This window comes from Dreissena polymorpha, chromosome 7, assembly GCF_020536995.1.
Source record: "Dreissena polymorpha isolate Duluth1 chromosome 7, UMN_Dpol_1.0, whole genome shotgun sequence".
In the NCBI taxonomy this organism is placed as follows: domain Eukaryota; kingdom Metazoa; phylum Mollusca; class Bivalvia; order Myida; family Dreissenidae; genus Dreissena; species Dreissena polymorpha.
In genome coordinates, this window is record NC_068361.1 from 104,927,755 (window position 1) to 104,954,107 (window position 26,353).

At 35.7% G+C, this 26,353-nt stretch overlaps 1 protein-coding gene and 3 long non-coding RNA genes across 4 annotated transcripts in view; 2 read left to right on the forward strand and 2 right to left on the reverse strand.

The window, feature by feature from the left end:
• LOC127840004 (sodium-coupled monocarboxylate transporter 1-like) overlaps positions 1-26,353 on the forward strand; it is a 639,226-nt gene that overhangs the window by 573,114 nt on the left and 39,759 nt on the right. The window lies entirely within an intron of this gene.
• LOC127837278 (uncharacterized) lies at positions 848-4,686 on the forward strand. The gene is made up of 2 exons (XR_008029210.1): positions 848-1,666; positions 4,184-4,686. It is a non-coding gene; the product is annotated as an uncharacterized LOC127837278 (long non-coding RNA).
• Positions 2,579-6,839, reverse strand: LOC127837273 (uncharacterized). The gene is made up of 4 exons (XR_008029203.1): positions 6,723-6,839; positions 5,702-6,166; positions 4,687-4,794; positions 2,579-4,241 (listed from the first exon to the last, which is right to left on the reverse strand). It is a non-coding gene; the product is annotated as an uncharacterized LOC127837273 (long non-coding RNA).
• Positions 9,391-25,946, reverse strand: LOC127837279 (uncharacterized). Its single transcript, XR_008029212.1, has 3 exons — positions 25,647-25,946; positions 20,300-20,384; positions 9,391-9,766 (listed from the first exon to the last, which is right to left on the reverse strand). It is a non-coding gene; the product is annotated as an uncharacterized LOC127837279 (long non-coding RNA).

Consider the following 26,353-nt stretch of genomic DNA (forward strand, 5'->3'; position numbering starts at 1 on the left):
CAGTCACGAAGCTCTGCATTTTGCATTAAATCCTCTTTTACAGGTATTCCAGTTGTTTCAAAGGCATCACTTTTCAGAGCGAGCTTGGCCTTTCCCTTGCTATGTTCTCGTTTAATCATGCTATGAACTAGAAATTGAAGCTCAGTATTGACCATTGCTCGTTTTTGTGCGCATACCCAATACAGGTAAGCAAATTTGTAGCTGCCTGATTTATTTTTAATGCTACGAGGACGTTCTTGGTGTGGACATGCATCACCAGTGAGGAAGACATCCGGGAAAGCCATTTGTAGGTATCCTTGTGTATCCTCAGCAACAGGGTTCTGACGGTCCACATCTGGTGCTGAGATCCTTTGTAACACTGTGTTTTGCATTCCATTCTTGAGAATTTGCTCTGGGTTTTCAGACAAGTTAGAAACTCCACCCTGTGCAACACTACCTGAATCTCCTTCATCATTGCTGCTCTCCCTTAGGAGAAGTTCTACTTCTTCACAACATAGGTAGGTTAGGTTTTTTAATTCATCTTCAGGTAATAATACCTGTTCAATGTTTTTTTGTGATGCATTTGAAACATCTGTGCTAGGATTGAGCCATTTCCTCTGAACACCGTACAAGACAACATCAGTGAGTGTTATTTTTATGGTTTCATTTGGATTTTCATCAAGGTTAAGTTTGTCATTAGTTTGATTCTCTAGTATGAACTTTGCTAGATCGTTCCATATTAGATTTGCAATTTGTTCCATGTTAAGGCAGCTGGATGTGGCTTTTTGATTTTCAATTAGAATCGCATCTTTTATGCCACTTCCGATAATAAAACCAGAGTTTATCCATTCAGAGAACAGCTGGGGCGGTATTCTGAACATTTCTTAGATATTTTACATAGAATTTTCTAATTCTTAATTTTTTTCACTAAGAAAGTTTTTTATCTAAGATTTTTATCTTAGAATTTTTCTAAGACCATTCTTAGAGAAAAAACGTTCTTAGAAAATAAAACTATTTTCGTTCGTAAAAAATTTGTATTATCGACAGATTAAGCGCTTTTTGCAGTTGTGCGCATGCGCGTTAATACTGCGAAGCAAAACAATATGGCAACTTCGATGAACAAAGTGTGTCATTCAAATACGCGAGTGTAATGTGTTTTAAGGCTTCAAACACATTATTTTAATTGTATATAGGACGTAATTCCATCTACTTTGCGTTAAAGCCGATAATAATGAAATCGCTCAAACGTTCAGAGTAGAGTAACAGTTATAATGTGCAACGAATTATATTCGCGCGAATGTTGAACGATTGTTAGAATATTACGTGTCTAAACAATCTTCAATCGTAAGCAATAAAATGTGTCAAGTCTGAACAGAAAACGGATGGTTGCATAATGGTATGTTTGGAATAATGTGATTCTATATTTATTTCATAATTATGTCATTTTGTAACCATTCACCTTCGTCAAGAATTGGAATTCCTGTTTCTAAAAATAGAAAATTTCCCACGGAATGTAAACAGGCGACGTGTTTGACAAATACAATGGCGTCAAATAAGAAGGAGAGGGAACATAAATTTTCGCTAGACGACTGCATCATCTTATGCAATTTAATGGCGAAAGACTGTGGTATTGCGTTTTTGCATGGATTGAGTAACCATGACCTGATACGACATAGATTCACTGAAGGTAACCAAATTATAGTGAATGTTGTTTTGTGTCTAGCAGATTTTGGCAATTTCAATTTCACCATTGAACATACAGTTGTATCTGTACATTTTTGACAATAAACTGTATAAAAATATTTCATCCTAGGTAAAAAAATTTGCAATAATCAAACTCCCAGCTACTGAGCCTGAGCTGTATGTCTACTCATAAAAGCTATTACGCATTCAAAAGAACAAAGCTAGAAAAACTTAAAGGGATCTTTTCACGCTTTGGTAAATTGACAAAATTGAAAAAAGTTGTTTCAGATTCGCAAATTTTCGTTTTAGTTATGATATTTGTGAGGAAACAGTAATACTGAACATTTACCATGGTCTAATATAGCCATTATATGCATCTTTTGACGATTTTAAAACCTAAAAATTATAAAGCGTTGCAACGCGAAACGATTGAATAATTTGGAGAGTTCTGTTTTTGTCGTTAAATTTTGTGAAACTACGAAGATTGCTTATATAAGGTATAAAATACTTCATGTATATGTACTCGGCGGAATAGCTCAGTAGGCTAAAGCGTTTTTTATTCAGGAGTCTGGCAGGACTCCAGGGGTCACTGGTTCGAAACCTGGTTCGGGCAATGTTCTTTTCCTTTTTTTAATTTTATTATTGATTTTTCACTGGAGCTTTTACGGTCCAATGTTTACATTTATCGATATAAAGCATTTAATGAATAAGTTAAAAAATGCCAAAATCTGTGAAAAGGCCCCTTTAAAAACCATGACTTTGTTGGAGTAATGGAAAGTATAGTTTGATGCGAAAATATGCTTGTTCCCATTCTCTCACTGAGTCTCTGTATGAACACAACTGGTTAAAATGCATGATAATCTCACCATAAATTTATTTTTGAATTATCATTATAATAATAAAACAACTATTGAAATCTTGACACCAATTTATTTGCACTAGTTGCTACATATACCGGTTAAGCCAATATAAAGCAATCAAAGCTATGTACATAGTAAGTGATTGTTTAATGAATACAAGTTATGTATTTAATAACTGGAATAACAAGTCAAACAAACAAGCAGATGTGGGCGATGGTTTAAACTAAGTTCAATCAAAAAGCAACTAAAAACAGGACGGCAGAAAAGCTGGAAAAAAAGTGGCTAAACATGGTTGCCAAGCACCGTCTCATTTATACAGATTACATAAGAGACCGTGCATTGACAGGTACCATACCATACCATATTCTTTATTGCATAATACAGTGTTTAAGGCAAACAGCCTCGGGTAGTCATCAATTAATTGCAAAATGAGAATAGAAATAAACAAATATATAAGGAAAAGAATATTATAAATGTTAATGCTTTAATACCTCTAAAATAAGTACTCATTTTTTTGTTCATATGCCTTATATATCACTTTGAAAATAAAGTCCTCTTCATGTAAAGTATCAAAAAAATTTAGACTATCATGTCATTTTTAACAATGTTGCTTTTGTTTAATTTTGTTGTAAAGTAAAAACCTATTGGTAATGGTGTAACAATACACCTTCAAAAATTTAGTTGTTTGAATAGTCATTACACTGAGGTAACAAGTTTAAAATAAATCAAAAATAAAACTCATTTATGTTTGAACAAGATGTGTTTGTGAAACACAATGTCCCCCTATATGATGTTTGACCTTGTAGGATGACCTTGACATTGTGAAGGATGACCTTGACCTTTCACCACTCAAAATGTGCAGCTCCATGAGATACACATGCATGCCAAATATCAAGTTGCTATCTTCAATATTGCAAAAGTATTCATAAAATAAGCGATTTGGACCACATATATTTGATCTCTGACCTTGAAGGATGACCTTGACCTTTCACCACTCAAAATGTGCAGCTCCATGACATGCACTTGCATGCCAAATATCAAGTTGCTATCTTCAATATTGCAAAAGTATTTATAAAATAAGCGATAAGGGCCACATTTATTTGACTTCTGACCTTGAAGGATGACCTTGACCTTTCACCACTCAAAATGTGCAGCTTCATGAGATACACATGCATGCCAAATATGAAGTTATAATCTTCAATATAGCAAAAGTTATTGCAAAATGTTAAAGTTGGCGCAAACAGACAGACAGACCAACAGACAGGACAAAAACAATATGTCCCCCACTACTATAGTGGGGGACATAAAAAGAATTCATAAATGTGGTTACATAATTTTAACCACACATCCATTAGGTCTTATAAATAATAAAAATATTTATTTTAGAAGGAGGTTGTTTAAACAAAAATCTACACCAGTCTTACCAGTACCCGTCCCCACTCTACCCCTATCAATCAAACAAAAGAATAACTCATTGTAAAAAAAATAGTAAATACCATTGTTACTTTGTACAAAATATTTTTTTACAACAAAGGCTATCAAAAAGATTAACACTTCTCCAATTATTGAATGATAATAAATTAACTCTATAACCCAAAGTACATTTATTTGCTCAGTCTTGTACATATGTCAAAGTATGACAAATGAATTGTCTTTGTCAGGTGTCACTGCAGCTGTCACGACAATGACCAACTCGAGGTGATGTCATTAGCAGAGCTGCTGAAGAGAAAGAAGATAATGCTTGAAATTTGATTGTTGAAAAAAAGTTGCAGTCACCATACATGTTTAATTTTCATTTTGATCATAAGGTTTTATTTTAGTTAATATCAAAATCCTTAGTCTATAGAAAAAATTCAAAACTTTTCAAAATAGCATTTGTTGTAATGAAAATTTAATTTATTTTTTACAATGAAAGCACTTTTGTTCACATGAAATATCTGCATTTTGTTTGAAAACATTTCCTAACACATACAATTATATGTGTCTTGTTCTGAGAAAACTGGGCATAATGCATGAGCAAAAGTGTCGTCCCAGATTAGCCAGTGCAGTCCGCACAGGCTAATCAGGGACAACACTTTCCGCCTTAACTTGATTTTCGGTAATGAGGGACTTCCTTGAAACTAAAAATAATGTTTTGTTTTTGGGAAATAAATTAATTACTTACTGGCAAGCCTTTTCAGGTTTCAAACGAATTTCGCCATGCAGCACTCACCATCTTCTTTTCAGTTGGCCTATTCCCCTTTCGACTTTTGATCTTGTTATTATGTGAGCTCTGTGATATCAAATATACATTTAATAAAATCCATCAAAATTATTTGAGACGCTTTCTGAGAAAACTGGGCTTAATGCATGTGGGTAAAGTGTCATCTCAGATTAGCCTGTGCAGTCCGCACAAGCTAATCAGGGACGACACTTTCCGCTTTTATGGTATTTTTCGTTTGAAGGAAGTCTACACGATTTTCTACACGAAAATCCAGTTAAGGCGGAAAGTGTCGTCCCTGAATAGCCTGTGCGGACTCCACAGGCTAATCTGGGATGACACTATACGCACATGCATTAAGCCCAGTTTTCTCAGAACGTGTCTCATTTTTCTGATAATACTTTTAAATTAGAATCATGGTTTGATATTATTGCACTATATAAATACTGTATTTATTATTAATTGTATTGAAACACCTCATTAACTTAAAGTCTTATATTTTGCCATGGGTTGAGTTGTAAACATACATACAATAACACTCACCATTACCTGTTATTGTTTTATTTCACAATATATAGAGGATATTTGTTGGATTCGATGGAATATCGATTTTATTTCACGAGTGATCATATAGGCACAAATATTTTGACCCCTTTGACCTTGACCTTGAAATTAGGGTCCGCGTTAAGGTTTCTAAATCTGCGTTTAGGTTTCAAAAAATGCAAATAGTTTCTATCAAAGCGTTTTGCGGGGGGCATATGTCATCCTCTGGAGACAGCTCTTGTTTACCAATGGAACTATGTACGTCAATGTAAAATGCATCATTTACATAAGATAAATCACTGGAATCATAGTTTTTAAATGAAATCCTGTATACAAATACATGGGTGCATAATGAAATTTGGATAACTATGTATGAATGTAGGCAGTTAGGCTTCTATATGTGTTAAGAATAAATGTATATTACTATTTTTTTTACCTGGGTATTGATAGAATGATATCCCATTCTATTGACATATGCATCCTGCACATCTGCACTTGAGTGCCATCCACAACGCCAACAACATTTGGAAAGTTGGCTATGCCTTGGAAATCCGTCTTTACCCTGCTGACATCATGCATATTTAGAGGGAACAATATAAATCTTGATGTAGTTTCCCTGCTAGCGAGCATCTCAGTGAACTGTGTCACAGCCCTTGACACTGATGGCTGTGACAAATTATGAATGTTACCATCATTTATCTGGAAATCACCGGAGCAAAATAGCGTAGGGTGATAAGGATTTTCTCTAAAGAAGAGACATTCTTTGGCCCAAGTGTTTTAGGTGATAAACGTTCACCATATTCTTGATTAAGGCGATCGATGCCATCCTTATCTAACCGATATCTTCTTACAACCTCAATGTTCGTGAGGTTCTCAAATGTGTCCAGCCTTTCGTTCATATCTACAAGTCAATAAATAAACAAGGTTTATATTCATTTATATTTTGTGTAAGAAAAATACACACATAATAATATTAGAAACATTTTGTAATAATAAAGTGTCAATTAACATCAGCGTCTACATTTGGGGAAAAAATAATCATGAACACAGGATAGTGTGATGCATTGGGTTGCTAATTGCTTCATTAGGGCGGGTATCATTTGTCGGGTCAGGTATTGATGCTTAAAGTCTTATTTGATTTTTACAAACCAAAGTTCATTTCAAAGGCAATACGTATGTAAAAATGGCAATTCACCATCCGGTTACAAATAAAATATGAACATTTCAACAATGTAAACAACGTTAGGATGACAATAACTTAAAATAGAAACCAAAGAAATACTATCATGTTTTTCTTTCAAATCAGTATAAAAGTTAAAATGGTGTTAAATTGACATTTGATTACACTTTCTCCAATTTAATAAATGTTACCAATTCTAAATCCATACAGTGTTATACAATTATGAGCATTAAACCACAAAGCAACATAAATGATGCGCTTTTCCATCGTTATGTACCTATTTACATAGAAAACGTTCATTTGAAGTTTTCCAAAATGTACCGTAACTGACACGTCCGCCATATTTGTTATGATGGAAAGTTACTGTATCTACGGAGGTTTCGTCACTCAACAGTGTCGTATTTTGTATAAGAGGGGAAGTGAATGTTTCGAAATACTATTAAATTGAATGATAATAATAAATAAATACTGTCAAAATATATTAAATAAATTGTGTACACACATTTGCGGGGGTAAACTTACGAAGATGGGTATTTATGTTTCGTAATTAGTTGCCTTTCACTCATTTAAAATGTAAACATTATTTACCAATGTTAAAATTTAACTTACCTGTGATGGTTCGACGTGAAATTCGATATTTGTTTTTATGAATCAACACAAAATGGCCGATACAAATTTTATCTAAGAAAATTCTATAAGTTTAAGACAGGTGTTGAGGTTTCTAACTTTTTTAGTAAAATTTGGCAACTCTTAGAAAATTCTAAGAGATTAGAACGTTTCTTAGACAAAAACTAAGAAAATATTACAGTTATAGTAAAATACTTAGAAAAAACGTGAATTCTTAGCGAATATTTTGTCTAAGAAAGTTTCAGAATACCGCCCCTGAAGAGTTAATCTTTTAGAAGCACGCTCATGGATTAGCTCAACATTGATTTTTCTCAAACCATTTGGGTAAACAGCTGTGCTTGTATCTGATAGCTGACTTGCTAGATTCTCCATGGCAGCTACTGTAAAAGGTGTATGAACCTTATCACAGTACCTGTAAAATGGTCTTTTGGTACCATATACAGGACAAGTCACTTCACGCTCCATAAGCTCTTTTGCATGAACAATCTTTGCCATATTAATTTTAGCTTCATTAATGCTCCCATCTTCTTGCTTAGAGACCATGATAACAAATGGCAACTTTTGAAAAGTGTGCCAAGGAAGAGCTTTAGTTTTGACTGGTTCTTTTATCGCAAAAGATATTGATCCATATCTGGAGAATGGAATATTATTTGTGCGAGAACGCAATATAACTATTACAGCATGGATCGGTGATAGAACAAGTTTTTCAGCCTGAGATAAAGTGTCCATGAAAATTGCATGCTGATATGAGGCCTCATCTTGAAAAACATCAAGAGCCATCAGATTTTCAGGACCATAAGGGTTTATATTTGAAATATTGTCATCAAGAGATTGCTGACTATCAACAGTGGTTCCCTGAGAACTCTCTTCACCAGCAGACTTTTTGTGCAGCAATGTTACAATTCCATCATCAATTTTACAAAATTTTGAACAATTTGTACATACCCCTGTTACTGTTTCATCATTATAAACTCTAGCACTCGAAAATGCTGAGTCGAGAGTGACACTAGACCCTGCTAAGACCTGAGACTGCTTTAAAGCTTGCAGAAGAAAAGAGTTTGACATTGGAATCTGTTGGCCAGCTTCAGGGACGTTTATACAATTAGCTGCATCTGCTTCAAAGCCAGGTGAACACATTCCACATTGAGAGCAATGGATCATCTTCATGGCACCATATGTTGCATGGAGATCACGAATTCCACTTAGATTTAGGACAGTGTGCTGAGCAGATGGGTCTTCAGATGACAGCTCGCTATGATCTAACCATGATTGACAAACAAGAGCTTCGCGTGGTTTCATTATATTAAGCTTTCCTTTTTTCAAAGTAGGTATTTCTTTACAAGACTTAAATCGACCAGTAGTCAAAGATTGAACAAACTTCACACATGCCGAAGGCAGAGACTGAGTGTATACTGCCTTGCCTTTGATAATGTCAAATTCTTGACTCGTGCATGCATATTTTGCCATTATCTGAACATGTTCAACACCTGCACTAACTTCGCTTATTGTTTTCAACACAAAAGCAACTGGTGTAAGCTTTGACTCATGCAGACTGTTGTATGCTACCCATAGTTGTGGACTTGGTTCAGAACATGGAAGAGGAATAATGTCATTTTCCTCATCACATGAAGTGCCATGAAGCAAATTGCAGGAGAATTGTACTTGTTTATGAAGGTTACCATATACATATGAGCCCAAGACAAACTTTTCAGCTGCTCTCTTTCCTAACCATCGGACTTTGCTGCAAAGATTGCATTTTCTAAGGTAAAATTCGCTTGTGTCTGCTTCTGTTGGTTCTAATACATTTTGTAAAGGCAAGTCCGAGTCTGTCTTAAGTTCCTGTTTTGCCTTAGAAGAGGCAGATGTAAATTTGACATCAAAGTTGATCCTTTCATTATTTAGACGATCCTCATTACATTGAGGCCCAGCAAAGTTCTCTAACAACTTCTCGTGTCTTGAATAATTGTGGATAATTTCTGAATGAACGTCCTTTAATATTTCCTCATAGTCTGTGCAACTTATGAGTCGTGTAGTTGGGTCTACCAAATATTCAGCCTTTACATTTTCTCCATATCTTTTTGCAACTAGCTGCAAGAAAGTTGTTTTTCTGTAGAATTTTATTGTGCCCTTTCCATAATAATGAAGGCGCTCTAAATTGCAAGCATCTTCATGGGATTGTGGTCCACGATTTGGCTCTAAGCCTTCATCTCTACAAGCTTTTGAATATTTAGTGTAATAAAGATTTACTTTGTGTAGAAGTGAAAGAAATTGACCCTCATTCGTCAGCATTGAGTTTATTGGTAAATTTTTTTGATTTGCAATGGCCTTCAAACGAATCCATGAATACCAACGGAAAGTGAGGGATGATCTTTCAGTACTTGGTATTCCTCTTGTTAACATGCTATCAAGTCGAATTGAATTACTGATATCTGAGCCTTGAATGGTATACTTTATGATGCAGTTTCTTGCATTTTTATACTCCCAGGGTCCAAAAACAGAATCCTGTAAACCAAACTCAGTTGTAACGGACAAAACATTAATTGGACCAAGAGTAAGCAAATTTTCTAAAGTTAAAATTTGTGTTGTTGTTTTATTTACATTTGTATTAGCATTGGATATTTCTATACTTTCCTGTGTGGTAGACTGAGCAACCATATACTTATCCTTTTTAATCACATCATCTGGTCTTCCTTCCTGCAATATTAAGTATGACAGAAATTATTCACTTCATTTTCTTATCTTGCTGCTCCAAATGAGAGATAAGCTCCGGACAAAAGAAAATGCTGGGATCAAGGCGTTGATGATATATATTTTATTAATTGTCATTTTTGTTACATGCATTTCAATAATACAAATGATTAAATGCTATACATTTCAAATGCTATCCAAAACTTTTTTCAGGTCAAACATGTGTGACTGAAGTTGAAGAATAATTGTGCCATACATGGAACTGGTTTTGTTTATTTCAAACATATTTTCATGAACACATACATAACTTTACAATAAAAATACAGTTATACATGAATAATTCCAATTGCACTCTGTGAGATAAGATTTTAGCAGCATTTAATACTAAGTCTCTTTCCTTTTGAATATACACAAAGCAACCATGCACATCAACACAGAAATGTCAATATTTCATGAACCTATAAGCTCATGCGTAAATGACTGTGAATCTGAAGCGGTTAAAAACCTTCAGGTTCATTGTCCGACAGAACAGCTGAGCCATGGAAACAGCAATAGCCCTGGCTTGAAATAATTAATTTACTGTGAAACCATTATTATTCGTCCGACATTAATTTTCGCCTTTTTCGTCCTTCGACCGATGGACGAATTCAAGATCCTAACGAACAATCATGTCCCATATTTGAAACAAATAAGACTGAATTACCGTAGGCATAATGCATTTAAATCCAGCGTAATCCACGAATATACACAGGGCTCGAAATTAACACTCGCACACTCGCAAAATGCGAGAAAAAAAGATTGCAAGGTACGTTATAAGCCACTAGTATTTTTGCAAATAAAGAAATAGTGAAAAAGAACGAGTTATATTGCTTAATGCGTTCGAAGGCGTGAACGCTAAACCGTAAGTCAATTTTTTGAACGTCCGAATACCCATATGCGGAGGCGCGCACCTTGTTTGTTGACTGGTATACTTATAATACAGATACACAGATGGTATTGATACAAAGAACATGTAAAGTCGACTATTCACACTCAAGTTAAATCCGGTTTTGACACAAAGGGGTGTTCATTATACAGTGTACTGACAACTGACATTTCCTGTAAAACGCGAATGCAATAAGGCTGTATCGAATGCGTCGACTTCGTTTAGGTATAATAGTGTTGATTAGCGCTAATTGTTAAAAACTTTATTACCCATTGTGTGTATTGTGTTTATCAGGGGTGTTGCAGATTATACAGCCTACACGCGGCGAATCCGAATTAAAGACAATACTATTAAACCCAATTAAAATATGACGATGTGTGATTAACACCTGACTGAAATATATTCTGCGCTTTGTTACAAATTAATAAAGAACATTTTGTTTTTGTTTGTTTGGTTTTAACTGCATCTACTATTTTTTAGCGTATTACATGTATTACAAACAAATCGGACGTTGTTTTTTTTCCAAACCAGAAATGGACGAATTTAAGAGCGGACGAAATAGTCATTTTTATGAAAAGGGCGAAATTTTGTGCCGACGAAAATAAATGGTTTCACAGTAACAAATAAGCAGTTATTTAACATTAAATTTTAGAAATAGGGGGTAAAATAATAATTAATTTTTAAAATAGGGGGCAAAATAAGAATTTGACCAAATGTTATCTGGAGCTCTGGGTACAAGTGTGTAGCATGTCAGACTCAGGACTTCAATAATTTACTTTTTTATCAACTCGCAAAAAATTGCGAGTTGTTAAAATTTTAACTCGCATTTCTTTCTTTCCAGCTCGCAATACAAGTTGGTTACAATCAAAGCCCAAGCCACAAGACTGAAACAGGGCTCGAAATTAACACTCGCACACTCGCAAAATGCGAGTGAAAAATACAGATTGCGAGTTAAGTTTGAAGCCACTAGAATTTTTTTGCGAGTGAAGAAATAGTGAAAAAAGTTATATTGCTAAATGCGCTCAATGCTTAACCGCAGGTCAATTAATAGAACGTCCGAATACCCATATGCGGAAGCTCGCACCTTGTATGTAGACTGGTATACTTATAGTACATATATGCGGATGGTATTGGTATAAAGATGATGAAACAGTCGATTATCCACACATGTTCACTATAAGAGACAAAAAACCTGAACAGTCATGTCGTCGAAGCGAAAAATAACTAGTTTCTTTTTGCCCACAGATTGAAATAACAATACGAAATATAAAGCAAAGTTAACAGTTGAGTTGAGAGAGAAAAAAACAGAAATTAAATTCTTCCACGAAAACAGTGAAAAAGTGGGAAAAAGAACTTCATATATAACACCAAAACTTGTGGTTGATGTCATATTTTTTTTAGTTTGAATAGTACTAAACTAATGTCCAAACTTGCTTTTATTTACGTTTAAAGCAAAATTTGCGAGAATGTTTTTTGATTTTGCGAGGGGTATTTAAGCTGCTCGCAATGTTTTGCTAGTAGACAGAAAAGTTAAATTCGAGCCCTGTGATACAAGCACTTGTAACAATAGACTTGTGTAATATTCCTTTTATTTTATATACAAAATTGAATCATTTAATTTAAAAACAAGAGCCGTCTCCATCGGAAGACATATCGTCTACTGAATGTAATAACTAGGGTTACTGACATTTTTTTAATTGTTCAAGAATATATATTTTGTGACATACAGTAAGAGCACTTACATTATTTTTTGCATTCAAAATATTTCAGTGTTGAAATTATGATATAACTGCTCCTTTTTTTAAAAATTTATTTTAAAAAAAGACATCAATTTTGAGTTTTGTTTCGTTTTCAATTTGAATACGAAAAAAAAATTATTATTTTAATTGAACATTTTTTTGCTTCTCTTGAAAATTTAACAAAATGTCAGTAACGCTACTTTTTACATTCAGAAAATGACTAGTGTTCGTAATCTCAATTTATGGTGTAATGGATATGGTGTCCGCCTTGCGACCGGGAGGTCACGGGTTCGATCCCCACCGTGGGAGCGTTCTTTAGATCTCCCCCAAAGACACCAAGTACTGGTTCTAGGCCCAGGAAACGGACTCGAGAGCGTTTATATAAGCCTAAGGCTTTCGACGCAATCGAGCTAAAATAAATAGGTTTAAACTAATCTCAATTTCGAAAATTTAGTAAAAACATTATTTTGACAAAAAAGGTTGACTTAATATTTGAACAGTTAATGAATGTCACCTTAATAAACACTAAAATAGAAACAAGAGGGAAAACATGGCCCTAGACCGCTCACCTGAAAGAGTCATTCATTCAATCTTTACCTAACGTCAAACTTGACCTAGATATTGTGCAGACAAACATCATGGTGAAGTTTCATCAGTAATGAACTAAAACTCTGGCGTATGGAGTGTTATTGTTTTTGTACGATTTGACCTGGTGACCTATATTTTCAGTTGACACCCCTTACCAAACATCAAACTTTGCTTAAAAAAAATAAATATTTTGACCAAGATTCATAAAATCTGAAACAAAATTGTGACCTCTATAGAGTGTTTACAAGGATTTTGTATATTATAATGAAAATTTGGACAATCTAAGGGCAATAAGTATAACATTAATTATGTGATTTTGCTCATTATTAAACTTGACTGAGATCTTTCAGCAACTTTCATAAAGAATGCTAGAGAAGTGTGACTGCTAGAGTGTTTACAAACCAAATGTGGACGGACGGCGGACAAAGACCAATCCATAAAACATACCTGAGCAATCAGGTGAGCTAAATAGTGTGTTTTACCCATCTGAGACATTTTCCAACTTGTCCAAAAAATCAATAAAACCAACGTATTGACTAAATTTAACGATGATTAGGCAAAATATGTGACTTCTATAGTGTTCGATCACAAGGTTTCTCTGCAGTCACATAAGAAAAACTACCCCACCCCCCTGGAGGCCATGTTTTTTTTACTGATCGGGACCATTTGCGAATTCATATCAGATATATATAAAATCAATCTTTTCACCAAGTTTCATGATGATTGGGCAAAAAATGTGACTTCTAGAGTGTTCACAAGGTTTTTTTAATGTATAAATATAAGAAAACTGCCCCCCCAGGCAGCCATGTTATTCAACTGACCGGAATATTTTTTAACTCAACTCTCGTATGAAGGAAACAAATGTTCTGACCAAATTTCATGAAAATTTGGCCAGAAATGTGACTTCTATAGTGTTCACATGTTTTCACAATAAACATAAAGATAACTAGAAATGGCGCGGCAGAGGCCGACGCGTATCCCCACGCCGCATGTTTGACCCAAGGGCGCCCCAGGGTTGATCATGGGGCCATGCATAGTTGAGATTGACTGTATTGTCATAAGAGAAGTTCAGTATCAATTAGAAGTGAATGGGTGTAAAAATAAAGAAGTTATAGTAAAAGGCAATTTTGGGAGGGTGTGGCCTATGTGGGCGGGGTGCCCCAGGGTTGGTAATGGGGCCATGCATAGTTGAGATTGACCGTATTGTCATAAGAGAGGTTCAGTATCAATTTGAAGTGAATCAGTGTATTAATGAAGAAATTATAGTAAAAGGCAATTTTGGGCGGGTGTGGTCTATGTGGGCGTGGCGCCCCAGGGTTGGCAACGGGGCCATGCATAGTTGAGTTTGACCGTTTTGTCATAAGAGAGGTTCAGTATCAATTTGAAGTGAATCAGTGTAGAAATGAAGAAGTTAATGTAAAATAACCTAAATTTTTTTTATAGTAAATGGATTTTTTTGGTGGGTGTGGCCTATGTGGGCGGGCGCCCCAGGGTTGGGATTGGGGCCATGCATAGTTGAGATTGACCCTAATGTCATAACAAAAGTTCAGTATCAATTTGATGTGAATCCGTGTAGAAATGAAAAAATTATAGTAAATGGAAATTTTTGGTGGGTGTGGCCTATGTGGGCGGGGCGCCCCAGGGTTGGGAATGGGGCCATGCATGGTTGAGATTGACCGTATTGTCATAGGTGAGGTCCAGTATCAATTTGAAGTGAATCGGTGTAGAAATAAAGAAGTAAATGTAAAATAACCTAAAAAAATGAGTGATAATTTCTGACGCGGCCCCACCCCAACCCCTATAACTTTTGACCCAGGGGTCAGATCAAAATTCCAAATAGTGCACCGTCGCACATATGCTCATAGCTACCATGTGTGTAAATTTCAAGGTTCTAGTGCTTTTAGTGAAGGAGGAGATAGTGGCCAGGACGGACGGACGGACAGACAGACGGACGGACGGACGGCGGAGATCACCACAATATCCCCACCTTTTTTTCAAAAAGCGTGGGGATAAAAATGCCCCGCCCACTGGCGGCCATGTTTTTTCAATGATCTGGACCATTATGAACTCTGAGATATCAATAACACCAATGTTTTGAGCAACTTTCAGGATGATTGGGCAAAAATTGTGACTTCTAGTGTGTTTACAAGGTATCTCTAAAGCCAAATAAGGGAAACTGCTCCGCCCACTGGCGGCCATGTTTTTCAACGGACCAGAACCTTTTTTGACTCAACCAACATATCATTAAAACAAGGGACAAAATTGTCACAAAACCAGGTTTTCATTGTGAAAAAAAAATCTGATAAAGGGAGAAAACTCAAACTGAACTTTTGAAATGACCAAAAAAAATTAACCCCCTTTGTAAGTTTTTTTTTTTTAAATCTATTTTTAGTCGTGGCGACCTTGACATTGGAGATATTGACGTGATTCTTTCGTGGGACACACCGTCCCATGATGGTGAACAAATGTGCCAAATGATTTTAAAATCTCACAATGAATGACATAGTTATGGCCAGGACAAGCTCATTTATGGCCATTTTTGACCTTTGAACTCAAAGTGTGACCTTGACCTTGGAGATATCGACGTAATTATTTCGCGCGACACACCGTCCAATGATGGTGAACAAATGTGCCAAATGATTTTAAAATCTGACGATGAACGACATAGTTATTGCTCGGACAAGCTCATTTATGGCCATTTTTGACCTTTGAACTCAAAGTGTGACCTTGACCTTGGAGATATCGACGTAATTATTTCGCGCGACACACCGTCCAATGATGGTGAACAAATGTGCCAAATGATTTTAAAATCTGACAATGAACGACATAGTTATGGCCCGGACAAGCTTATTCCGCCAGCCCGCCCGCATTCGCCAATCTAATAACCAATTTTTTCCTTTGGAAAACCTGGTTAACAAACATTTTGACAAAGTTACATGAAGATTGGGCATGAAATGTGACTTGAACAGTGTTTACAAGGTTTTTCCTTTTTTTGACCTTGTGAGCTCAGTAATTTTTTTTGCCCAAAATTACAGCCGATATTCGGCTGCTTCCCAATTGCAAAAAAATGATGTTTTTTCCCAAAAATCTGACCAAAATTTCCCAAAAAATGACCAAATTTTCCCAATAAAGCCAATAACATTACAATGTCATTTAGGCCTAGCGTTAATTTCTTAAAACGAGTGCCGATCGAGCTTGTCGAGTCTTTGCCGAATGAAAACTGACTTACGAATGTAGCCGAATACGATTTTACGTTGCTATCCACACATCTCTCTCTATATTGCGGAGGATACCGACGATAGTCAATGTATCCCGATTGTTAACACCTGTTTTTACACACGTCCAAGATGGCGGCAAGCAGACGAGAAGTTTGCGATCAGCATCGAAAATGATAAATTACACTAAATTAACAGCGGATATCACATGGTTATTAGCAGATAATTTAATGTGTGTGTAAATTAACGCAAAATACTATGAGATGAACAACAACAAATATTTATTAGAAATGTTCACAGTGAATGTGCGTCACGGAAATCTGTGTTGGGAAATTGGAGTTTACAAAGTTAAAGCATTTAAGACGAGAACCGTTCGAAAATGGAAAGAGACAAACATGATTTGATTTATATGTTAGTGGATCTGTGTATATTCAGATTCATATGCATATTCTGCTTTATTATGTTTGTCACGCTGTATAGTTTGGTGAAATAGCATTGAAGTGAGGATGTCAATTGTGCAAGATATTAAAAGGTAAACAAATGAAATGAATTATTTTAGCTCGATTTAATACAAAGCAAGAACACAGCAAGAACACAAAAGCATGTTTGTAAATATTTGTTGATGTTTTCACCATATCATATTTTACTTTAAAAAACATCCTGAATTAAATTCATACTCTTAAAGAGATTATGATTAAATCATAATGGTACATGTATATTGAAGAATCTATAGATTATTGCAAGTTTAATATGCATGTGGAAGGATATTAACTAAACGTTGTAAGAAGACATAAAAGCAACACTTTATCATGGAATAATCTAGAATTTACTATAAACGAGTCCCTTGAACTCGCAGATTTTAGACAAATGAGTCCCAGGCCAAAATTAATGAGTCCACCTTGAACAAGAATGGGTCCCAAATTTTTAAATATACCAAGTAGGGTAATGAAGAAGACGAGTCTTAATCACACTAGCTCAATAACTATATTTTGCATTAAACTTTTAAATAATCTCAAAAACATGTTCAAACCAAAACAACAAATTCAGGTTTATCACTATCTTGTTTTCCTTCACATAGGCTATAACATTATCTGTTTCATAAATGTAACCTGTTACAACATTTCAACTTGATTCAAGTCAATTATAATATTATTGTTAACATCCGAATTGCGAACCTGATAATATTATTGTTAATGTCCTAATTGCAAGCCGTTGACTTGTTTGTTTTGGATTTAGCTTCAACACCTTATTTCGGAGGCATTTTTCTGTATTATTTATGACTAAGTTACAAAAAGTTAAAGCAGGTTTTTATCCGGGGACTCTAGAAAATATTAAAAACACTCTATTTAAAAGGTCGATTCTAATTGGTTCGTATTATACAGCAGCTGCTCGACTGGAGCCAATCAAAAGTCTTGTTGCCGTCTTTAAGCCTCATTTGGTTAAACTTAGCATTCATCGCTACACTTTTGACGAATACCCAAGATGGTTTGTACTTATCGTGATTCGCAAATGCGTTAACGGATTCATTTCTGCAATGCGTCCGAGTGGACGCACATATTTCAAAACTATGCGTCTATTTCGATATTTGTGCGTCATAGACGCGGGACGCGCATGTAGATTATTCCCTGCTTTATAATATAACAAGGGACAAAATTGTCACAAAACCAGGTTTTCATTGTTAAAAAAAATCTGATAAAGGGAGACAACTCAAACTGAACTTTTGAAATGAACAAACAAAATTAACCCCCTTTGTAAGTTTGTTTTAAAATAAATCTATTTTTAGTCGTGGCGACCTTGACATTGGAGATATTGATGTGATTATTTCGTGCGACACACCGTACCATGATGGTGAACAAATGTGCCAAATGATTTTAAAATCTCATAATGAATGACATAGTTATAGCCCAGACAAGCTCATTTATGGCTATTTTTTACATTTGAACTCAAAGTGTGACCTTGACCTTGGAGATATTGACGTAATTTTTTCGCGAGACACACCGTCTAATGATGGTTTACAAATGTGCCAAATGATTTTAAAATCTCACAATAAACGACAAAGTTATGGCCTGGACAAGCTTGTTCCGCTTGCCCGCCAGCCAGCCCGCCCACATTCGCCAATCTAATAACCAGTTTTTTCCTTCGGAAAACCTGGTTAAAAATGCTGTCAAACATGAACTTAGCAATTTTTATTCTGTTCTTATAATCATATTTATAATGTTTCCCAATTTCATGGTTTATCGCACTATTTTTCCCAATTTCATGGTTTATCGCGCTTATTTTCCCAATCCAAATGCCAGAGGCTGTAACAAAAAAAAATCCAAAAAAAATCACTGGACCTAGTTTTTGACCCAGTTTCTATCTCAATCAAGACGTCATTGGGACAAATGTTCTGACCAAGTTTCATGAAGATCGGACAAAAAAATGTGGCCTCTAGTGTTTACAATCAAATGTGGACGGACGACGGACGGACGGACGACGGATCAAGACCGACCACAAAAGCTCACCTGAGCAATCAGGTGAGCTTAAAAGTGAAAATGTATAAAAATGTCGGTTACATGACTTATAACATTCAACACTTTTTTCGAAACCTTATCCCAGATTTTAAACGTTAAACACGGACCCTAAGTTCAAAATCTGTGTGTGTATGGAAAGGCCTTGTCCATATACACATGCATACCAACTATGAAGGTTAAATCTGAAGTGACATAAAAGTTATAAGAATTTTTCAAAATCTAAACGCAAAAGTGTGACGGAAGGGAAGACCGACAGACAGTGCACTATAATTATGCACTCCTTCGGGGGAATAAAAAATGAGTTTAAGCATTCATAATTAACGAAGAATGCTCTTATAATTTTCTTTTTTCAAGGTGACTTCATTTAAAGTAGTCCGGCTAGTATGGTTATATGGAATTGGAAAACTTGTGAGTAGCATAATATGGGAATTATTTCTGTGCAGATAAATTTTACCGATTGATACAACTTGTATTTTTTGGGAACATAATGCAGGTATATAACTAGTAACCTGAAAATTAACAGGGGTCATCTGCCAGTCAATATCAATGTTCCTATGAAGTTTCATGATCCTGGGCATAAGCATTGTTGAGTTATCATCCGGAAACCATTTAACTGTGTCATTCACTGTGACCTTGACCTAGTGACCTGGAAATCAATAGGAGTCATCTGCCAGTCATGATCAATGTACCTATAAGTTTCATGATCATAGGCGTAAGCATTCTTAAGTTATCAACCAGAAACCATTTTACTATTTCGAGTCACTGTGACCTTGACCTAGTGACCTGAAAATCAATAGGGGTCATCTGCCAGTCATGATCAATCTACCTTTGAAGTTTCATGATCCTAGGCCTAAGCTTTCTTGAGTTATCATCCGGAAACCATCTGGTTTGACGAACTGACGGACGGACCCACCGACATGTGCAAAACAATATACCCCCTGTTCTTCCAAGGGGGGCATAATAAATGAAAATAGTTGAATTTTCTATTATCATTAAAAAAAAATCAACACATATTTCAAGTATTCAGAATAAAAGTCTACATATTAATTGAAGACAATCATATCGTGTACTGAATGTAATAACTTGTGTGTAACTACAGTAAGTAACATTTTGTAAATTTTTCAGGAGAGCATATTTTCCGAAATATATTAAGAGCACTTATGCTACTTTTTGCATTCAAAATATTTCATTGATAAAATTATGGTAACTGCTTCTATCTTAACTTTGTATTGTTTTTAATGATATCTCAATTTGTAGTTGTGTTTTGTTTTACAAATTTTACTATAACACTGATAATAAAATTGGAATTCTCAAAAGTATTTATTATGTTAATAAAACAGATTTTAGCTTCTCCTAAAAAGTTAACAAAATGTCAGTAACACTACTTATAACATTTAGAAAACAACAAGTGTTTGCTTATTTCAATAAGGAAAATTGGGTTATTTTATTTTTTTAATGAGCAACTCATTTATTCCAGAGTGAGGGGGTCAGGGCCGCTACACAAATCAGAAAAAAAGGTCTGTTGTCAAGTAAGTAAATATTGAGGTAAGTATTCTTACCTTTTTCTGCTGAAACTGTCGTTTCTTTGGTCTCCCGCGCCCGCGGGTATTTCCAGTTCTGTTGTTATTCATAATTGTTTTGAATCTATTGAGAAAAAAAAAGAATTTATATCTACATGTACATGTAGAACTGTTAAGGAAGTGACTACAGGTACGCATCTGTACCTCTAGAATCTCGTTCTAGGGGTACAGATCCGTACTTCTAGCCAAAACCACTACCTCCCGTTTTCACATATTATATGCCCTTTTTCATAGTTAAATTGTTCCACACGTATGTTAGATCAATAACAACAAAGTATTTACATTAATTTTAAATCAAATGCAATTTATCCGCTCTGCAGGACTCGTTTGTTTACATTGTTCAGGTCAGCAATAATAACCGAGTAACACCGTTATGGTATAATTTATAACTGCTTCTGTAAATAGTGAAAGCGTAGTCGTCTCGCGGATGGGAGCAATTTAATTTAATAATTGTTAAAAAGATAAATAATCTTATAACACAAAAAATATTACCTTTCTGCATTTCAATACTGAATGTATTATACTTGTTAAATAAAATGCTCTGCCTCGAAATGTATCATTTCAAATTCAATTGAAGTATTTGGAGGAATTGCTGATTTAAAAAACTTTTACATAATAACTTTAATTATTTGTATTAATTGCTGATTCGATTGAACTTCAAGATATTAAAATGAACAAACGCAAACTTTACACACCGTAAGGCTTTACAACTTCGGTAGTTTGCATGTGCGTGTACTCAGCGTGTCAAACTTTGAAACATCTACCGAACTGAAACCACGTCTGTTTTCCACATGTACAGTTAGTAATTGCCTTTATGAAAGTTACTTTCTGCAAACAATTTAAGCTAAGTGTGAACATTTTAATTGTCTTTAATAGGATTGACAGTGTATTTAATGTGCTTTCTGACGTGCGTTAGCGCATTTTTGGAAATTACCTTTAATTACAAATTGAGTGCAATATGAGCACATACCAGCATACAGTATTTAACTCCCAGACAATGCGTACATGCTGTCATTTGAGAGTTTTAAAATTCAATTATGGCAGCCGTCTCTTTTCGAGTCGGGGAACAATTTCCCTCTTTTCTAAGTCTGCAGAGTAAAATAGAGCAATATCAAAGTGCTAACAAAATTCAAATGTACAGACGCAGTTCGCGTAGTCTTGCAGCTGCTAAAAGTATTAGTCCAAATAGAGTGTTCAAGGAAGAAATAAAATATTGGGAAATACGGCCTAAATTAAAATTAAGTTTGTTTGCCCTTTACCGACTGACCCACTTTTTACCCCACGACCCATAAAATTTTATTGCGATTCCTGAAAACGTATTTTTTTATTTTTGTTTTTTCGCCGATCATTAAAGAGCCGATTGCAATATTTAATTGTGCGCGTATTTATATCCCTGTCCATTATTATCGCCACTGACTGATCTAGCAGGTCGCTCTGATGGTTGGAATTTCATATGCCCCAGCAAGTGTCTATAACCAGCATCGCGATCGGCAGTGTTCCGTAAAAATAGCGAACGACATCATACTTAACTATTGGTTCGCGAAAGTAGTCTGACATATACGAGTTTACGTTCGTTGCACACATGTTGTTAACGTGATCCAAAATGGCGGACAATTAAAAGAAATAACGATGCTCAGCGAGGACAAATGACTATGGAATTTACGACGGACATCATATAATTAGTATGGATTAATGAAAAGAGCGTGTCATTCTACGATGGAGCATACGTTTTAGATACAAATAACTATTTTTTTGGAAATGTATAAACTGAATGTCACAGAACAAGTGTTTGATAATTGGAATGCAGTCTACTCGCAAAGAAAAATACATCTAACAGTTACTGGATTATCGTTCGAAAATGAAAAATAAAAGACAAACATGATTTGATTTATATGCAAGTGAATCTGTGTTTAATTAGACTCCTGTGCATATTCTGCTTTATTACGTTTGCCACTCTAAACAGTTTACTGTAATGGCATGTTAGTAATTTTTTTTTATGGGGAATTCTTCCCCCAAAAAGGGGAAAAAAGTATACTTTTCAGGGGGGAAATGCCGCCGAATTTCGGCCGTGGATTTTACAGATTGAGGGCCCTGAGTTCAGACACGGCATGACTCTGTGCAGAGTAAGAATGTATCATTTACTTGAGATTTTCAATAACAATGTAAGATGCATTTTATTATAAAATATAAAATAGAACGATTTGTTAAAAATAAAATCCTTCAATACATAGCATTTTCATTGAGCCCGTAAAGAAAGGAAGTAAATTGTGTAATTTGTGCTAATCAGAAACTTGTAACAGTCGTCTCCCTTGAAATATTTGCACTTTATGAGACGCCACAAAACATGGCGTCCCATCAGGATTTAAACTGTATTCTGAATCGTCACACTAAGCCCTCATAAGTTATCCATTGTATATGCACAATATAAAACAACCATATAATATATCTAATATTTCCAGACACACGTATTATACCCAAATATTAGAAATACACAATTTTATAACAGTAAAAAACAATGGTATTTCACAAACAATTGCAGTCGTTAATAAATGCAGAAAAGCATCATCTACACGTTTCATACGGTATTCAGTTTATATGCAAACGCATTTAAATATATTTACCTCGATACTCGACCAAGCTGTTGAAAAATTCTATTATTTAGAACGAGAAAAAGTAAGATTAATGTGTTGTTTTCACATTTCTTTAAAGGGGCCTTTTCACAGATTTTGGCATTTTTTTAACTTATTCATTAAATGCTTTATATTGATAAATGTAAACATTGGATCATAAAAGCTCCTGTAAAAAATCAAGAAAAAAATAAAAAAAATAAAAAGAGCATTGCCCGGAGCAGGTTTCGAACCAGTGACCCCTGGAGTCCTGCCAGAGTCCTGAAGTAAAAACGCTTTAGCCTACTGAGCTATTCCGCCGAGTATATATTCTTGACGTATTTTATACCTTATCTATCTATCTATCTCATAGTACTGCCTCACGCCTCTCGCGAGTATTATGGGCAGGGTGCGCGTTGGCTGTTAGTAAAGTAAAAGAGTAAAAGCTGAGAAAGGTATCTTTCAGCAAGTTAAGAATTTGTACAATAATAAGGATAGTGTTGTTAGGTTGTTAAGAGATTTAAAAGTCATATAGTATACAAGGGGTAAAAAAATGGATAAAAGCAATTCCCATGGGTTTAGTGGCTAAGTTGGGCTACTGCCTGCTTGAAGCTCTCAAGGTCAGGCAGCATTGCGACGGGGTGGGGTAACCTGTTCCACAATACTGTGGTGTGGGGGAAGAAAGAGTACTTAAAGTAATCGTGACCTGTATGGACTTGACGAAGACTGAGGGGATGCATGTGTCTGTTTAACCTGGTTGGGGCTTCAAGATAAGATGGGAGGGATATGGCCACAAGATGGTGGTAGACTTTGTAGAAAAGGACGAGTTTGGCATCTATGCGTCTGTTCTCAAGGGTGCGCCAGTTGAGTGTATTTTGAAGTTGTGTGACACTGGTGTAATGGGAGTAGTCATTTTTTACCCATCTGACTGCTCGCCGCTGAATCATTTCTATGTTGTGTTTGTTAACCTGAGTGTGTGGTGACCATATGGGGGAAGCATATTCAAGTTGGGGACGTACTAGTGTTTGATAGGATAGTGATTTGACCTTTTCATGTTTTGTCTTGATGTTACGTTTGAGGAGACCTAATGTTTTGTTTGCATTTGTTGTGATCCTGGAGATATGTGTGTTCCAACTTAAATCATGGCAAATGTCAACACCAAGGTATTTTGCATCCTTAACTGGGGATAGGATTTGACCATGAAGCTTGTATTGGTGCGCAATGGGCTTACGATTCCGTGTGACATGGAGAACCTGACACTTGCCAGGGTTAAACTCCATGTCCCATAGCTCTTCCCATTTCTCTAGTTTACCGAATTCGTCTTGTAATCTTTGACAGTCCGCCTCGGATGTCACTGTTAAATAGATGGCAGTGTCATCAGCAAAGAGGCGAACTTGGGATGTAATAAGGGAAGGGAGGTCATTTATGTATAGTAGGAAAAGGAGGGGGCCAAGGACAGAACCCTGAGGCACTCCAGAGGTAACTGGGACTTGGTCAGACTTAGTACCATCTACTACGACTGATTGGGATCTGCCGATTAGGAAGGATTTGATCCAGGATATGGTCTGGTCAGAAGCACCATGTATCTTAAGTTTATGCAGTAATTTGAGGTGATTGACTTTGTCGAAGGCTTTACTAAAGTCTAGTAGGATTAGGTCTGTCTGTTTACCTGATGCAAGAGTTTTCGCTAAGTCATCTACTAACTCTATAAGCTGAGTCTCACAGGACCGCCTTTCGCGAAACCCGTGTTGCAGCTCATAGAGTATGCTGTGTTTGGAAAAGTGTGTGGATAGGCTAGATGCGATAATGTGTTCTAGTAGTTTGCATAGGACACATGTGAGTGATATGGGCCTATAGTTTGCTGGGTCGCTAGTGTTACCTTTTTTAAATTGAGGAGAGACGTTTGCCTTCGTCCAATCTGATGGGAGTTGACCAGAGTCTAAGGACTTTTGGAAAATCAGTGACACCAGGTCAAGGATCTCATGCCGGAGTTCCTTGAGGACAATGGGTTTGATCATATCTGGGCCAGCAGCCTTATCTACTTTAAGGTTTTGGAGTAGTTTCAAGACTCCTTTGGGGTCTATTTCTATCTTTGGCATGGTGGGGTACGGTGAATTTCCTAGGGTATTTCTGCATAGCTGGGATAGAGACAGAGGGGAGACTCCTGAGAAAACAGATTGGAATTGCCGGTTTAGTATATTGCAATCTTATATAAGCAATCTTCGTAGTTTCACAAAATTTAACGACAAAAACAGAACTCTCCAAATTCTTCAATCGTTTCGCGTTGCAACGCTTTATAATTTTTAGGTTTTAAAATCGTCAAAAGATGCATATAATGGCTATATTAGAGCATGGTTAATGTTCAGTATTACTGTTTCCTCACAAATATCATAACTAAAACGAAAACTTACGAATCTGAAACAATTTTTTTCAATTTTGTCAATTTACCAAAGCGTGAAAAGATCCCTTTAAATGGCTGACAATACCGCATGTAATAAAACAATCAAAGCGCATGCGCATAATATAGGTTACACTCCAAAATCTAGTTGCAGCAAAGACATTCACAGGCGTTCATGTCACTGATATTCATGATATTTCCATATGCGAGTGTGATTGTAAACACAAGTTTCTGAAAACAGTGCGAAAAGGGGCATTACGCAAAGCCAATAAATCTGCGCAGATTGTTGTGAATATTGACAATAAACTGCATGTTTTCTTACCGTTAGTAATCCGACAGTCCGTTGGTCACTTTGTGGAAGATCTTGCATTACTCCATTAGTCCGTTTCAGTTATTATTGCCTTACACTTTTCAATTTAAATTTATGAACTTTAAACAAAATAAGTAACTAACTAACTATTTAACTGACTAACACGCGCGTTTTTTTTTTCGCAATATCCGAGACATTTTACTTTTGCGCTTTGCCCTCAATGTCTGGCTTTTAAAGTTAACCGCTTTTTTGCAAATACAATGACGTTTACATATGAATTGGCCAATGAAAATTTCGGCGGGATGACGTCAGGCGCCAAAACTGGCGCGTGGTTTTTCCCGGTATAGACCCAATGTGTCAACGCTGTAAATGCGCGCTAAGCATTGTGGGAAACGGACTATTTCCAGCATGGCGCCCGAAAACCTTATGAACACGGGGTACCGTGAACACGGAAGTAAAAATAGTAATTAATTATTATCAAAAACAGGCCTCATCAAACCGGGTCAGCCATGATATATTCTTGGATGCAGTTTGTGCTTCAAAAGGAGCTACTATTCATGCCAGCCTATCGATGTAATATTCACTAAACACGTTGCAATGACTGTTATCTTAGAAATAATAAATAAATAATTACAATTTAATACCTGCAGTCCTTCTGAATTTTGAGGACGTCATCGATTCAAAATAAACGCTGTGAACATTGCAAGGAATCTAACATA